The sequence below is a fragment of the Arvicanthis niloticus genome, chromosome 6 (assembly GCF_011762505.2).
Source record: "Arvicanthis niloticus isolate mArvNil1 chromosome 6, mArvNil1.pat.X, whole genome shotgun sequence".
NCBI lineage: Eukaryota > Metazoa > Chordata > Mammalia > Rodentia > Muridae > Arvicanthis > Arvicanthis niloticus.
In genome coordinates, this window is record NC_047663.1 from 5,029,051 (window position 1) to 5,041,963 (window position 12,913).

General features: G+C 50.0%; 1 long non-coding RNA gene across 1 annotated transcript; it reads right to left on the reverse strand.

Annotated features, from left to right (window-relative positions):
- Window positions 1-807: 807 nt before the first annotated feature.
- On the reverse strand, window positions 808-6,333 carry LOC143442597 (uncharacterized). The gene is made up of 3 exons (XR_013110875.1): window positions 6,056-6,333; window positions 3,879-3,947; window positions 808-1,637 (listed from the first exon to the last, which is right to left on the reverse strand). It is a non-coding gene; the product is annotated as an uncharacterized LOC143442597 (long non-coding RNA).
- Window positions 6,334-12,913: the final 6,580 nt, after the last annotated feature.

The following is a 12,913-nucleotide window of genomic DNA, read 5'->3' on the forward strand; positions in this document are numbered from 1 at the left end:
TTTGCTTCAGTTCAAGTGATCTCTCTCTTCCCTGTTTGTCCTGACTGGTCTTATGTCAACTTGACACAGCTAGAGTTATCTGAAAGGAGGGACCTCAATTGAGAAGATACCGCTATAAGGTTCAGCAGGAGGACACTGTCTTAATTAGTGATGGATGGGGATGGCCCAGCCCATTGTGGATGGAGCTACCCCTGCAGGCTGAGCAAGCCAGTCGGAGCAAGCCAGTAAGCAGCATCCCTCCATGGCTGCTGCATCAGCTCCTGCCTCCAGGTTCCTGCCCTGTTTGAGTTCGCGTCCTGACTTCCTTCAGTGATGAACAGCAATGTAGAAATGTAAGCTGAATAAGCCCTTTCCTCCCCAAGTTTCTTTGGTCACGGTGTCTCATCGCAGCAATAGTAACCCTAAGATACTGTTCATTTATTTCTATGCTGTGAGCTGACCACTTTGCCTACCTGCCTTTTTAAAACATTATTTGCTTCCTTGCTTGTTTTTTACACAGAGTATCTGGCCCAGCCTACCCTAGAACTCCAAAAGTATCAAAGGCTGACCTTAAACTTCAAATCTTCCTACCTCTTCCGCTCAAGGCCTGAGGTTTCAGGTGTTCTCTAGCCCCGCTGGAGCCGGTGGGTTTACTGCTTCTTTCTCTTCTCAGTTAAGTCCCCTGCAGCCAGAAATAAGACATGAATTTATGAAGGAAAGCCCCTCACTGGCAGAGCCACTTTGTAACAGGACATTGGCCATACTGTCTGTTATACGTCCTCGTTAGATGTCCGTGCAGCTCAGAACAGATTACTCCAGACCACATGGTTCCAGGGGGAGGGGGGAGTTTATTCAGGAGATAGGGCAAAGGTTGGGGGGAAGAAGATGGAAGAAGAGAGCGAAGCAGGGGTCCTGCCTGTTTTATATGGGCGGTGATATAGCCTCTCCCAGGTAAAGGTGAGGTAGCCAGGTGGATCCTGGGAATGTATGGCAGTTGCCTTGATAATGATGTGGGGGCCGCCTAGATATGATGTCACTGGGCTTGGAACCTGATACCAACATACCTCCCTTTTTCTTATTATAAAGAGAAGAAAAAAAGGGGGGGAGGGGAAGCCGATGGTGAAAGGTGAGTCAGTCGTACGCAGTGTCTCTTAAACTACTTCCTGCTGTGTAGGGGCATAGTCCATTGTGGGGAGTAGCTGGCTTTCACTATCGGGGTCCACTCGGTTGATATATGTATCAGGTTCCTCTGTAGACAGCGGCTGGTAATCCTGTAACAGGAACTGATTAATAGTTTGGTTAGAAATAATAACACCAGAAGGATGACTAAAAAGGGTGTTACAAAAGAGAGTATCTGCTTTTATATGGGTTTAAAAAAGAAAAAAAACAATCTCAGAACTGAAGGTCTCACGTTCCTTAAAAATGGCATTTTTCTTGGAGGAACCAGTGAAGGCCATCTTCTTTAGCTGTCAGGACATCTGGGCCCCTCAGTTCTGAAGCACCACAGCTGGAGTCCTGCAGGTCTTGAATGTAGAAAAGAGTGTCTTGCAGTGTTGGTAGAAGAAATGGTTGGTCCATGATCCTAGCATCTGTATCTGACAAGACCAATATGGGCAGCCTCCATAATTGTCTGGCCAGTTTCTACAATAATCTTCTATCTGGTCAAAGAGAAAGCAAGTGTAGAGAGCACAATATTTAGATGGGACAACAGTTATAGGGGTGATAGCAATTTGGATCGGTTCTTGGCATCTGGCTATGGAGCAGTTTCCTGGCCCTGTTGGGAAGACTGTTTGTTATCTGTGGAGGTCTCTTGACTCTCGAATCTCCAGATGTAAGGCCTGACCTGAATAGAAACAAGCAGCAGGGGGAGGACAAGGAACCCATGTCTAGTCCAGTGAGGTTGAGCTCGGCTGCCGGAGTGGAGTCTCATTTTCTGGGATTGAGGACAAGGTGGGTGATTTCAAAGTCCTTAGAGCTTAATAGAGCACGGTCCTGTTAGGGTCGATGTGTATGAAGAGTCTATTTTAGGTGGGAGGATGAAAGGCTTGAGGTGAAACAAGTGGGCTCAATGAGGGAGTCCCTCAAGTTTAGCAGCTGTAGGGGTCACAAGAATTACCTTAAAAGGGCCCTGCCATTTGGGAGAGAGGGGTGAGGGCCGGTGACCTGGAGGGGAGAGAAGGACTTGGTCTCCAATGTTGACAGGCAGTGAACAGGAGACAGTGTGTGTCGAGGTAGATGGTGGTCAGCAAAGTTCCACAGGAGAGAAGGGAGGTGGCAAAGTAATGGGGTGAGTAGATGGTCTGGGAGGGGAGAGCATTTAGGTGAAAGACCAGGAGTTAGGACTGGACGTCCATACATGAGTTCAAAGGGAGAGATGAGGAGAGGCTGCTTGGGGAGAGCTCATAGTCTGAAAAGAGCCAGAGATAAAAGTTTTACCCAGGGGCTGGAGAGATGGCTCAGTGGTTAAGAGCACTGACTATTCTTCCAGAGGTCCTGAGTTCAATTCCCAGCAACCACATGGTGGCTCACAACCATCTGTAATGGGATCTGATACCCTTTTCTGGTGTGTCTGAAGAAAGCAATGGTGTACTCATATACATAAAATAAATGAATAAATAAATATTTAAAAAAAAAAAGAAAAAGAAAAAAAAAGTTTTACCCAGTCAAGATGAAGTTCCTGTGACAGCTTGACAAGGGTGGTTTTTAAAGAGTGGTTAGTTCTTTCTACCTTACCTGAGTAACTGTGGAGGTAGAGTTTAGACAGAATACTAACACTGTCTCCTTTTCTCTGCCATAGGCCTGACTTTTATGAAGTCTCTCCCTTGGGAAAACCAACACCTGCCCCTGGGAGAGGGGCCAGGACACAGAGCAAGAGACCTTTTGTGGGGAGGGAGTCTCCAAATCCTCTCTTGAGAGCAAAGGTTCCACCAGAACCAACACCAGCTATCATCCTCATCCATCAAGATTCAGAGTGAAGGCCTGTGCCACCGAGAGGGGTCAGCAGGCAAGGTCACTTGCTGCTCTTGCAGGGGACCCAACATCGGGTGACTCACAACCACCTATAACTCCAGCGTCAGGGAATCAGACACCCTCTTCTTGCCTCTGTCGGGAGCTGCATGCATATACACACAGACATACACATAAACAAAACATAAAAAAATAAAATCTTGAGGCTGGAGAGATGGCTTAGCAGTTAAGAGCACTGACTGCTCTTCCAGAGGTCCTGAGTTCGATTCCCAGCAACTACATGGTGGCTCACAACCATCTGTAATGGGATCTGCTGTCGTCTTCTGGTGTGTGTCTGAAGACAGCTGCAGTGTATTCATACACATTAAAATAAATAAATAGTTCTAAAAAGCAAAAAGCAAACAAACAAAAAATAAATAAAATCTTTACTAAAGAAGAAAAGGTAATCAGAAAAAGAAAAATGAATGGGTGCCTGCATCACTGGAGCCACGAGGTGGTGTCATGATGTTCTTCATATTGCATACGTGTGTAGACCCAAAATAGAGGGAAAGAAACACCCTCCTGGGACTCCACACTGGCCTTGCTTCTCTCTATGGCCCCAGGAAGGACACTGCCTGCAGGTCCCCTACAGCAAAAGGCAGCTGTCAGAGCAGCCTGGCTAGTGTGGTCAGGACCCAAGCCCAGCCCAGTCTGTTCCGCTGTCAGCTCTAGCTTGATTAATTCCCAGGAAGCTTTACTCTTGCTCCACCCCCCTCACAGCCCAAGATGCCAAATGCTGCCAGCTGTCCTGGGGCAGGAGGAGCGTTTGATCTGAACTGTTGTTATCCCTGAATGCCACGGCCAAAGCTAACTTCAGTCTCCCCTGACTGACCGACTTCTCCTCATCCCAGCCTTGGCTCCAGTGCCAGGCATCAAAGACAAAAGGAGCTCACCTCTGCCTGGCTGGCTCCAAGTGCAGGGCTTCAGTTGGTATCCAAATCACAAGCTGCCACTTGCACAGCCTGAGAAAGACAGGGAAAATAATTTATTCACAGGCAAAATGCTTCACTGGGATGCAGCCACACTGTAAAATCGCATGCAGCCACTAAAGGGAAACACACACACACACACACACACACACACACACATGCACACACTGAGAAGTATTTAAGGAATAGAATTCCAATGTGAACGGGGGGGGGGGGGGGGAACAAGATACAATGTGATTTCAAGTTTATAAAAATAAACAAAGAGACTAAAAAGGCAGAAAAGAGACCATCTTTCATTTTCATTTCCAGGGGGAAAAAAAGCACAGATAATGTTTGCTCTTCTATGCTTTTCTATAGTTTCTGGATTTTTTTCCCTCTATACACATAGATATTTCTTGGATAATGTGCAATTAAACGCTTGTTTAAAAAAAACAAAGCATAGGGGCTGGAGAGATGACTCTGTGGTTGAGTCTGCTCTTCCTGAGGAGTTGGTTCCGTTCCCAACACCCATCTCAGGTGGCTGACAACTGTAACTCCAGTTCCAAGGAGCCTGGTGTCCTCTTTTCACCTCCCTGGGACCAGGCATACATGTGGTGCACACGCATACTAACAGACAAGCAAACACCCATACAAAACAGATAAATCTTTAAAGCCGGAAGAAAGCCGGAAGATGCTTTGATGGCACAGGTCCATTCCCACCGCACGGCAAGTGGGTACCACGATCGGCAAGTAGAGTCTGCCCCACTCACTATAACATAGAGTGGGTCCCAGAACCCACCAGACCCTGTAACATGCTTCTAGACCCAGGTGGATGTGTTAGACCTGACATCAGAGCTCAGTGGACAAGGAGGGCTTGTCTGGGTGTCCCCATCCTTGGGACACCCACCACTTTACCTGTCCCAAATGGAATGTCTGGACAGGTACATGGAATAGGGGAAACTGACTACCAAAAGGAAAGGATTCGTGGGCACACCTGCCCTCAGTCTCATCCTGGTACTGAGCACCTCAATACCTCTTGGCTTCCCTTATCCCCACCCAGAACATGCCAGGCAGGCAGGTAGGTAGCAGGTGAAGGATGGCCAGAGGCTGGGAGAAGTGTTCGAAGGCCGCATCTCCAGCCATGTTAACTTCCTGAGCACCCACAACTATAAGACAGGGATGTAACAGCACCGGGCATTGAGATGCTGAGATGTAGTGTGGTCCACATGGGGGCCACATCCTCCTCCCTCAGGCGCCTCACTGAAAAGGTCCAAACCCAGCTCCAGCTTTCTGACCCACAGAGTTTAGCAGGTACCTGATTTTGCACTGCCACCAAGTCCCCAGGGTACCCTGCTTACTATGGGCGAGGACATGGGCCCAAAGCCAGAAGGCCATCAGCCTCACCCGCAGCTGGTGCTGGGCGTGAAGTTGACCAGGTTAGAGTAAACAGCTCAGGTTTCCCCTCCCCCCTTACCCGCCCCCCTCAGGGATATCTGTGTCACCAGTAGAGGAAAAGGAGCAGGGTGGGTTCGCTTTATCGCCCTGGCTTTTGTTTCTCAGGGATGCCGGTGCCCAGGGATGCGGTACCCTTCCAGGCGCCTCCCCCACTTCCCGAGTTCATCCGCTTTCCTCTTGCTTACAAACACCTGGAGCGTCTACGAATACGCGAGGTCTAGAAGTGGGGAGTTTATCACAGTTAAGTCGGTGGCGGGGAAAGGGGGGTGTGTGGAAGGGGAGGCGGCGGGGATCAGCAAAGATTAGTGAATTATTCACACCTCTCCATCAGGATGCTGGCTTCCCTTCTACTCAAGAACACGTAACAACACTCTTCTATTTTGCCGTCCATTTTGAAAGGATGCAAGGGAGGGGGAATAGTATAATGTTTAATTAAGAAATTAAGCCACTCCTTTCCTAAATATTCAATTCAGGAAGGGGGAGGGGAGAGGCCAGCCAGCCCAAGAAAATGGTTTTTATCACTAGGAGATAGAGAGAAAAAAATCCGATGCCCAAAATAGCCCCATGGTTGCCCTAGCAACTAGCATATGCTTCCCCTCCCCCTCCCTCCCGCCTTTGCATACGGCTGCATATTTCTATCATCTCCCTTGCAGGCACAGTTCATAAACACGGCGGCATAATAAAGAACGTTATCGCCGATGACTTACGGCCCAGCTGCGCCCAGCCAGATAGCAAGTGGCGAGCCAATACAATTTCATGCAGCGAGGGCCACAGATAGATGGGGTGCCCTTCAAGTGCGATGCTACTTCCGTGAGTCAATCCAGATTCGGAAATAAAGTTGGTCTCGCCCTCTTCCTCATCCGCCAGAGACAAAGCAGGCCTGGCTGATGCCCGGGAGTCTCATTAGGGCCGGAACAAGCTCGCCCTGAGCCCTGGATTAGCCTGCCAGACTTCTGAGCAGCGCTTTGCCCGCACCTCCCGCCTCTGCCTTGTCAAAGGGCCCAGCCTGGGATGGATGAGGGTCTGTTTGAATTAATTATCCTCTCTTCACGAGGATTACTGGGAGGGGGGTCCCATGGCTACGGTGGGGGTTGGGGTAGGCTCCACACACCCAGCCAGGATCCTCCAGAGGAGTGGGGGTGGGGAGGGGAGGTGTTAATCGAGGGGTCTCTCGGCTTTCTAATACAAGGACCCTCAAGGGCCACTATGTCCAGGGAGATTTCTCTGAATTAGGGACAGTTTGTTTCCTTGATTTGAAAACCCCTTCATAAAACTGCTTCCCTGGTCCTGGGTCCAGGCCAGGCCAGAGGTTTGTTTTACACCTAAATAAAATAGAGGTCGTGAGTGGTGGAGAAAGGATCTGGTCCACAAGAGAAAAGAGTCCAGGCTGCGGGCTCTGGGGGGCTCCTGGACAAGGACAGGAGTGGGGGGTCAAGGGCAAATCTGGACACCCTTACAGGAGCCTACTCAACCAACCAGCCACCCCTACCCATCCCCCATCCCTACCCTCCACTCCCACCCTCCCAGGCAGCACAGAATACCTAGGCAGAGAGGTCAGCTCACCTCGCCTGCCCGGTCCTGAGAATCCCCTACTGTCCCTCTACCACCAATGTAAAGTCCCTGCCAAGCCACTCCCTGGCCAAGTTAGACAACTGGAATAAGGTCTATCTGTGGCTACTCTCTGACTCTGGTGGGCAGAGGGCCAGGTTAAGGGGAGGTGACTGGTAGTGAAGCCAGGGACAATGTGGGCTGGGACTGCTGAACCCCAGGTAAATCAGGGTGGCAGGTTTGATCAGCACTACCTCCTGGGGCTGGGTAATACAAAGCCCAGATAAGGGCAGGTTGCAGTAATTGAGTCCTCAGGACCAGTCCACAGTAGAATTAAGCCAGCTGGGGAGCTCTGTGGTGAGTTGGGGGTCAGGAGAGTTGGGGAAGGCACCTTCTAGTCCTGGAAATCCCAAACAGGACCCTAGCACCCAGGGAGCCTTCTTACACCACAGGCAAAGCCAACTAAGAAGCTATACCTGGGCCACCTGCTCAGGGAAGAGCCAGAGAAAGCCTGTTGGGTCATAGAGAGGAAGCCAGGCAGGAGGGAGGCCCATGATCCTCCCTGGCACAAGGCCTCCTGAAGTGTCCTCTGACCTGGCTGCCAAGTCAGCTGTACTTATGCCATAAACGGCATTGCCTCTGGGTGAAAGGGCCTGGACATTTGGGTGACAATAGGTGTCAGAGGGGAAGACATGGAGGCCTGGTTTTTGTTCTGTCCAGGTATACCCAAGGTGCCTGGGAGAGGGGGTGGGGTGGGGACGTTCTCCAACATCTACGCCGAGCTACAGAAAGCAAGAAGAGAAAGCTACCCCTCTTTATCCTTTACCCCAGTTCTCCCTCTCAGAGCTCTTCCCCGGGTCCTATGAAGTTTCAGATTTACACATATAGAGGCAAAAATGGCATGACATTAAAAAACAACCATTTCAGCTGGGCTTTAATCCTAGCACCTGGGAGGCAGAGGCAGGCAGGTGAGTTCCAGGCCATCCAAGAGTACATAGCAAGACCCTGCAAAACAAACAAACAAACAACATTGAAAGTAGCAATTCAATGCCATTTAGCTCAATCACAACGGCAGGCAACCAGCATCTCTGTCTTGTTCCGAATCTTTCCTTTCTTGGTGCTGGGGACAGAACTCAGGGCCTTGGCTACACAAAGCAAGCCTTCTACCACAAAACGCCCTCCCAGCCCTCTAAACCTGCTTTATGTCAAAAGGAAACTGCTAGAATTTGGGCGCTGTGTCCCGCAGAGGCAGAGGTCCACGTGTGGATGGATGGCTTGGTCCCCAGGGTGTCATCACTGTGGACTTGAGCCTTGTGGGGGTCACTGGGTCACAGACCATTCTATTTCCTGATGAGGCAGGCTCATGGCTTTTAGACCTCCGTTGGGGATGCCAGGGAGAATGGTGGGAGCCTGTAGGAGAGCGAACAGCTTATCTCATGGCCTTAAGCACAGGAGGAAGATGGTCCTATGGCACAGTCCTACTTGGGGCACAACCTTTATGATCTTTAGAAATTTCCAGCTTCTCCTCCACTCTGCTAAATGCAAAAAGAGACTGGCACCAAAGACCGAAAGGTTTGCAGACTCGCTCAGCATCAAATCTGCGGCTGCTTCAGGACAGAGTTAGGGAAGAGGACCCAGAGGCAGCTCACCCTCGTATGTCTCCTCCTGTGTGAAAGGACAGGGCTCAGTGGGGCACACCTGGAACACAGCACTGGGGACTGGAGACAGGAGGATTGCCGTGAGTTTGATGCCAATCTGGGCTATGTGACGGATACCAGTCTAGTGTGAGCTACATAGCAAGACCCTGTTTCAAAACAAAACACCAAAAAAGAAGAAGGAAAAAAAAAAAAAAAAAAAACAACGGGAGGGAGCCGTCTCATTTTTCTTCCCATGGCAAAGGAGGTTGGTGACCCCTGCTCTCATCCAGAACAAAGCAGAACTAGACCTTGCATTCTTCAGACAGTGCAGGTCTGTGGGGTAGAAAATTCACAATTATTTCCTCCGTCTCTGGAAACCTTCACCCCCACCTCATAATGCTTACAGACTTCAACACTCAGAAAAATATCTCTGTATGTGGAGAGATTGTATGTGGAGAGACTGTATGTGGAGAGAAACACTGCTGAGAAATGACAGCAGGACTCTGTCCTCTCTGTCCCCATGTCATCTCAAGCCAGAGACCTGTTTCTTCTCTGTCATTCTCCAAGGTGAAGAGCATCTAGTCCCAGCAGTTCCCAAATCCCATCAGTAGCTGAGCCTCCAGGTCAGCCTTTGTGTCTTTGTCCCCTCTGCCCATCTCCAGTGGGGGTGAAACAGACAAACCTCCACTGGAGCCCTGTGTCAGAGGAGAGGGTGAGGAATTGTGGCCCCACAGAAGGAAGCTGGGATGGCTGGGACAATGAATGCCCAGCTACCTCTCTGCATTGAGCTGTTTATAAAAACAGACAGCTACACATTTCGTCTCTGATAAGACAGAATCCCCTCACGCTGCAGTCCTGGGCTCTGTGCTCTCTTGACTTGTCCTTCTCTGTCACATGACAGAGACCCCGCCCTATGATGCCCTGTGATGCTGCCTCCAGGAGGGGTGAGCATGGGGCCCAGGGCATGGAGAATAAGGGGTGCCCACTGCACATCTGGGGCTACAGTGAGTGCTAAGGGGAGGGGAGGGCTCCTGGACCCCCCCTCCTTGGGGTGAGAGATTTGTTTATGTGCTAGGTCTCATTAGCTGTGGCCTTCTGATTTCATCTCAGCAGACCACAGCAGATACATCTGGTATCTGTGATAAAACAGCTGAGGGAGAGGCTTGCTTTGCTCACAGTTGAAGGCGACAATACTTCATGTCATAGAAGGAAGTCACAGTGGGACAAGAGCAGGAAGAAGCTGCTCACATCCCCTGAAGCCAGGAAGCAGAGAGGGATGAACACTGGTGCTGGGATCACCTTCTCCTTTTTTTTTTTTTTTTTTTTTAGATTTATTCATTTTATGTATATGATGAGTACACTGTCACTGTCTTCAGACACACCAGAAGAGGACATCAGATCCCATTACAGATGGTTGTGAGCCACCATGCGGTTGCTGGGAATTGAACTCAGGACCTCTGGAAGAGCAATTAGTGCTCCTAACCGCTGAGCCATCTCTCCAGCCCTCACCTTCTCCTTCTTACTCAGTTCTAGTCTCTAGCCCATGGGATGCTGTCACCCATGCTCGGAGGAAGGGGTGGGGAGGAGGTCTCCCAACTTCCATTATTAAGCCGATCTAGAAACATCCTCACAGACACGCCCAGAGTTTTGATTCCCAGATGTTTCTGAGAGACTAGATCTTGGGTTCAGACTCCATCTCAGAGAACCTGACTGTCTTAGTCAAGGTTTCTATTCCTGCACAAACATCAGGACCAACAAGCAAGGTGGGAAGGAAAGGGTTTATTCAGCTTACACTTCCACACTGCTGTTCATCACCAAAGGAAGTCAGGACCGGAGCTCAAGCAGGTCAGGAAGCAGGAGCTGATGCCACAGCCATGGAGGGATGCTACTTACTGGCTTGCTTCCCCTGGCTTGCTCAGCTTGCTTTATTATAGAACCCAAGACCACCAGCCCAGGGATGGCTCCACCCACAACAAGCCCTCTCCCCTTGATTACTAATTGAGAAATGCCTTACAGCTGGTATCTTGTGCAGGAATAGAAACCCTGACTAAGACACTGACTGACCTCAGGTTCTCTAAGGAACTTAACAAGCTGGAACCTGGCACCAGTTTCCACATTTACTCCCCAACAAACCTGCACCTCCAAGTTACAAGCCTGCCCAGACACTTCACTTCCTAACAACCACCAATCAGGAGGAAGACAGAAATTAATTTAATGGTTTGGCTCTCAGCACCAGCCAATTATGTTAAAGGGCAAAATTCCGTAATCCCCCCCCCACACACACACATCTCAGATGTGTCTAGAGACCCCTCACTTGCTTATCATTTCCCATAAAGTCTTGTCCCCCTGAGAGCTGGGAGTTTCATCTTCCTGTCCTGCTTCATCAGGGATGATGGTGTATCCCAGGTACAAGCTTGTAAATAAAGATCCTAGTGTGATTGCATCAGAATCGGCTCCTTGGTGGTCTTTTGGGGTTCAAGAATGTTGAACAGACACAACATTGCTAGATCGTGCCAACCTGGCAGGCAGTGTCACCCACAGCAGAAGGCCTGGCATTGGCAAATGCGTCCTAAGCTTTCTCTGTTTTCTTTACATTTAGAGGCAGGGTCTCATATATCCCAGGTTGTCCTCAAACTCAATACAGAGCCAAAAATGACCTTGCTAGGATGACAGGCCTGTGCCACCATTCCCGGTTTATGTGATGCCAGGCTGAACCCAGGACTTTGCACATGCTAGGAAGGACTCCACCAAACTGAGCTACAGCCCCAGCTCTGGACCTTCCTTGTAACATCTCTAGGACAGCTGGGAAGGGCTGGATAAGAACCCTCTGAAGAAAGGCAGACGTGGACCCCAGCCAGACAGAACAGGACCACCTACAACAACTGCATGACACAGCTGCAGAGGACAAAGAGAGGGAATCTTGTCCTAGCCAGTGCGGCAGAGAGGGAGGCAACAGTTGCTGGGGGCTAGAAAATAAGACCCTCATGAGGTCCTAACCCTAAAGTGACATCAGGTGTGGCTATGAGAAGGAGGCACCAGCTTCCAGAAGAGCCGGATCTCACCAGGGCAGAGGTCACCGGTGCCACATGAAGGCCCGTTGTCTCAAGGGAATTGATGGCAGATGAAGGCCTGGCATCCGCAGGGCTGTGGATGCCGGGCGCTGAGAGAGGATGGTGGTGGCTGAATAGATGCCCCATAGGCTCAGGCATTTACACACTTGGTCCCTAGTTGGTGGTGCCCGTAGGTCCAGAGTTTAGAAGGTGTAACCTTGCTGAAGAAAGTGTCACTGGAGGCAGGCTTTAAGAACAGGTGGCCTCGGTGGCCTCAAGCCATATCAGGTTCCCTCCCTCAGCTTCCTGCTCCTGCCACTGTGCCTGTGCGCTGCCATGTTTCCGCCATACAGGCTCCCGCTGGAACCATACCCCAAATAAACACTTTCTTCCGTAAGTTGCTTTTGGCCATGGCGTTTTATCACTGCAGCGGAAAACCAGCTACTCCAAGTGAGAACAAAGAATGGCAGGGGAAAGGAGGCCACCAGAGGCATGTGAGGCCTCGGTACAAGGGTGGGGGACAGCCTTGCCTCTCCTGTTCTCCTAGTGTGTATCTGGGTGGGGGAGGGGAGGTGAAGGGTCCCTGGAGGGTAGCATCAGCTCTCTCCCAGAAGGAAATTTCACTGTGACAAGAAGCAGGAAGCCTGGGGTCACTCTCCTCTGTCTGCCAAGTGAGCTGTCTGTGCTGATCCTGGGCCAGGCCACCTCTTCAGAGTTGCCTTCTCCACAGGACCTCAAGCTGAAGCTGCTGGCCCTGTAATGTCTGCTAGGGCCTCTTTTGCCTGCTCCTGGACCTTTGTTTGTTTGTTTGTTGTTTGTTTGTTTTGAAGATTTACTTATTTGGGGGTCTGGAGAGATGGCTCAGTGGTTAAGAGCATTGACTGCTCTTTCAGAGGCCCTGAGTTCAATTCCCAGCAAGCACTGGAGGGTCATAACCATCTATAATGAGACCTGGTGCCCTCTACTGGCCTTTAGCAGAGGCCAAACACTGTGTACCTAATAGATAGATAGATAGATAGATAGATAGATACATACATACATACATACATACATACATACGTATTTTTAAAAAAGATTTATTTTGTGTACATGAGTGTTTTGCTTGTATAATATGTCTGTGTGCCATGTATATGCCTGGTGCCTGTGGAGGCCAAAAGAAGGTACCAGAGCCCCTGGAACTCGAGTTATGGACAGTTGTGAGCCACCACTTGTACTAGGACTTGAACTCACATCCTCTGCAAGAACAAGTATTCTTAACCCGTGAGTCATCTCTCCAAGCTTTTTCTTCCTTCCTTCCTTCCTTCCTTCCTTCCTTCCTTCCTTCCTTTCT